The sequence below is a fragment of the Tamandua tetradactyla genome, chromosome 15 (genome assembly GCF_023851605.1).
Source record: "Tamandua tetradactyla isolate mTamTet1 chromosome 15, mTamTet1.pri, whole genome shotgun sequence".
NCBI classification, from domain to species: Eukaryota; Metazoa; Chordata; class Mammalia; order Pilosa; family Myrmecophagidae; genus Tamandua; species Tamandua tetradactyla.
This window is the reverse complement of record NC_135341.1, coordinates 73725153-73729390: the sequence shown is the minus strand read 5'-3', so window position 1 is coordinate 73729390 and position 4238 is coordinate 73725153. Positions and strand designations below refer to the sequence as shown.

At 33.9% G+C, this 4238-nt stretch overlaps 1 pseudogene; it reads left to right on the top strand.

Annotated features, from left to right (window-relative positions):
• Nucleotides 1–600: 600 nt before the first annotated feature.
• LOC143658052 (N-acetyltransferase ESCO2 pseudogene) lies at nucleotides 601–2481 on the top strand (annotated as a pseudogene).
• The last annotated feature ends 1757 nt before the right edge of the window (nucleotides 2482–4238 follow it).

Below are 4238 nucleotides of genomic sequence, written 5' to 3'. Positions count from 1 at the left end.
CAGTGAAGGTAGAATTTAAGAAATGAATATGAATGCTGAATCATTAAATTGATATCTCTTTTAGTCTCCAGTATCTTAGAGCAGCTACAAATAAAAAGCTAAAATTGTGGAATTGTAACCCATGTCAAACTCTGAAATATGTTCTACAACTAATTGTGGTACTGTGCTTTGAAATGTATTGCTTTTTTGTATATATGTTATTTTTCACAAAAAAAGGAAGGAAGAAAAGTCGATTGTAACGATAAAAAAATATTTAAACCTTCTAGCCTTCTATGTTCAGGAGCAACTAGAGGGAATAATCCGAGAGGATTGTATAGTAGCCTATGACAAGCTCTGGGATCTGTCCTGTAACTACCTGTTGAAGAGTGCTTTGAAAACTATTGCTTTTTTCTTTGCTTTGCATACATGCTATATTGCACAATAAAAAGTTTTAAAAAAGTATGGGTAGTACAACTACGTTATGATATTGTAAGCCATTGATTGTACACCATGAATAGAAAGTATGAGCGTGAAGATTTTTCAATGAAAAAAAAATCAGTTGATTAGGCTCAGCTGAGGAGTGGTTGCTTGGCTCTGAGATGCAGATATTCAACTTAGCAGATGGCAGTTTTTCCAAGGAAAAGGAAACAACATCCCTTGAAGTGCGAAAACCTATTATCAGACATTCCATCAAAGACATTAATATTGGACTTGACCAAAAATATATTTCCACGACCTATAAAAAGCACATTCTCCAAAGCAGTGATAAGAATGAAGAAGAGGTGCATTGTTTTCAACAAGGCTACTTCCTTTCCAGTCCAATTAATACACCCACATTTCTAATAACTAAAAAAAATATATATATAGAATGCCATCTGCAAATCAAGGTTAACCATTTAAATCTGCTGTGTCCGCTCTATTCTTCTACGACAAAGTTAAGTGGTACCCCAATCCTTTTCAAGAGAAAGCTGGAAAAAGAGTAGATGCACTTGTCTAAACCTACTAATGAAGGTAAGCCTTTTCTCAACGTGAACAACAAAAAAAAAGCAAACAAACAACAACAACAAAAAAAAAACAGGAAAACTTGTCTGCTCCGAGAATATGAACAAAAAAACTACAGAAGAGTATAACTGTTAAGTATCAACCAAGCTATAAGTGCATCAAATGTGTGTTAAGAAATTCTAAAAATCACATGCAAACTACAGTGGCCGATAAGCCAGTTGTGGAGAAAAGAGAATAATTGTTATTCAGCTGATAATCTGAATGCTTTTCAGGTTCTAAGCCAAAAAATAAAACCACAGGTTGCAAGAAAAAACCAAGGTGGAGAAGCTTTTTTTGTTAGTAGAAAAAAATCCTCTTGTAAGAAATTGTCTCTGGAAAATAAACCATTACTGGAATTCACCCAAAAAAATAAATCAAAAGTGACTGAAGATTCTTATGTAGAAATTGTTGGTGAAAGAAAAACTTTGGAGACAAGGCAAGTACCAAAGTGCTTGGTACAAGGAAAGGAACTGAACACTGAGCTACCAAGTTCAAGAAGTAAAAATGAAGGGACATAAACAAAGAATTCATTAGGTAGAGTAGTTTCTTCAAGAGAATGTAAACTGTTGAAAATAAGCATTTTCTTTCAGAGGATTCTCTTAGTGAGAACAAGAATGCAGTTTCTTCTGAGTTCATTGTCTATCCCATCTTCAGGTCTTCAGTCAATACAAATGATCTCTAGCTGAAGAGCAGTCTTCTACAGGACGCACCATATCTACTAACTTCTTGAAACAGACCAACACAGAAAAATACTCAAGACACAAAGAAAGTAAAGACCAAGTTCATCATTGATGCGGGTCAGAAATATTTGGGGGCTACTTTGCGTATGTCTTGTGGCACGATCCATACTGCTTCCAACCCTGAAGATGAACTACAGCATGTTCAGCATCACCAGAGACTTCTGGAAGGAATAAAATATGCAGGTTGGAAGAAAGAACGTCTAGTACCAGAGTCTGGGGATGGGAAAATTGTGTTGGTCCTGCCACAAGATCCAAATTATGTTATCAGAAAGTTTGAAGATGTCCCAGAACTTGTTGATAACGAATTAGGATTCCAGCAAGTTATTTCCTGGTGTCAACAAAACCAAAACATTGCTCTCTATATCTGATGAAAAGAGAGTAGTTGGGTGTTTATTGCAAAGCCCATCACACAGGCCTTCCTGTACTGTCTGAACCAACTGACCCAGAATCCCAAAGCTCTAAAGAATGTCACAGGGCTTGGCAGTGTCCAAACTTACCAGAACCCGCAGTGTGTGGGATAAGTAGAATCTGGGTCTTCGGGTTGAAGAGAAGAAAGCACATTGCAAAATGACTGGTAGATACTCTAAGGAATTGCTTCATGTTTGGATGTCTTCTCAGCACTGATGAAATAGCATGTTCTGCCCTAACACCACATGGCAAATTATTCACAACCAAGTATTGCAATACCCCTAATTACCTTGCATATAATTTTAATAGTTAAAGCCAATTTCACTATAAAACAGTGACCTCGTGGATAAGTACACATGGCCCTTTATCACACAGTAGGAGCAAGTTAAACAAAATAAAAATACTAAGACAGCCCCTTTCACCCACTCCCACCCCAACTTCCAGTTTTTGTTACCCATGGATTGAAAAGTCAGGGCTAAATTTTTCAATAAATTATCTGAGCATTCAAAGAAAGGAAAATCTTTGCATAATATGTACTGACTAGCACTCTGAGTCCCTAATTAGGAAATTCTGTGGCTGTAATTGTAGAAAATAACTTGCCTCATTTAAGAACATCGACAAAACAAAGTGGTTTTCCACAGAAATGTGACCATTTATTTTTTTTTTTCAAAGCACATATGAACCAGATTACATCCTGTCCCATCAGAAGTGATCAGGCAAATTTAAACCCAGGCAAATAATTTACATGCCCAATTTTTAAAGTAATTCCTAAATTCTATGTACAAAGTATTCGCTTTATGGGCACTTCGCTGAAGCAACTCAATTGGAATATATTTAGAAAGTGTTTTGAATTTCTAATTCGTAACAAGAAAAGGGGGAAGGAATGAGTGAGATATTCATAGTCTTTTATTTAGAACAAATTTTAAAGTTTAATGTTTTAATCTTAAAAATCAAATTCCTCAAATGCATACCTGTCATTACATTTAACTAAAATTAAATTTAGTGCACAATTGTCATTTCATTAATTTGTGTTGTGTGAAAATGCCTGTGCTACTTATCTTTAGTGAAATTGTTGCTGATAATTGATGTCATCAACAAAATGGATACCATGTTGGATTATATGATTTATTTGATTTCATTTTAAGTTTTTGCTTGTTTAAAATCCGCTTCACTTGTTCTGAGGCATCTGACAAAAGTCCTGAGAAAATGTTCAACAAAACTAAAATTAGTAAATATGTCTAGGCAGTGGACAGAGAGCATGATGACATTATGTAAAGAAGCCTCAGGGTGTCCACATTTTCCTAGTATAATTCTTGGATACTTTGAAAAGTAAAGAACTATTCAGATTGTTTTGATTTAAAAAAATCACTTAACTACCCCCTGGAAGCTAGTTCTAAGCAAATAGTTTTCAGGGTTGTAACTATGTAGAATCTGTTCATCTGTAATTTTTATTTGCTTTTAGGTTAACTTGGGTCCAAAATTTAAAAGCCTAGGTTCCAAAAATAATAGGGAAATATTAAAAAACGTGCACTTATGCAAACATTTTAATGGTGTTTTCTGTACTGACATGTTTTTAAGAAATTGTTTAAAATAGTTTATTTAAAAAATTTTATTAATGCTTTTGTGATGATGTGATTAAAGTTCTTTCCATTATTGAAAAACAAATCCATTGATCAAATATTCCTGGACACTTTATTCTGTTACATTGCTTTGTTTATCTTTACACCAAGATCACACTGTTTTGATTTTCATAACTTTGTAATATAACTTAAGTTCAGTTATAAGTCCTCCAACTACGTTCTTTTTCAAAGCTATTCAAGATTTTTTTGCATTTCCATATAAAACCAGCTTATCCATTTCTACTAAAAAAAACAAAAAACAAAAAAACCCTGTTGGGAATGATCCATAAAATCTGTGGACCAACTTGAAAAGAATTAACATCTTAAAAATATTGAGTCTTAAAAAATAAAAAATAAAAAATAAATGAGTCTTTTGCTCCATAAATACAGTTATCTCACTACTTGTTTAGATCTTTAATTTCTCTCACACTGTTGTATAATCAAATATGGG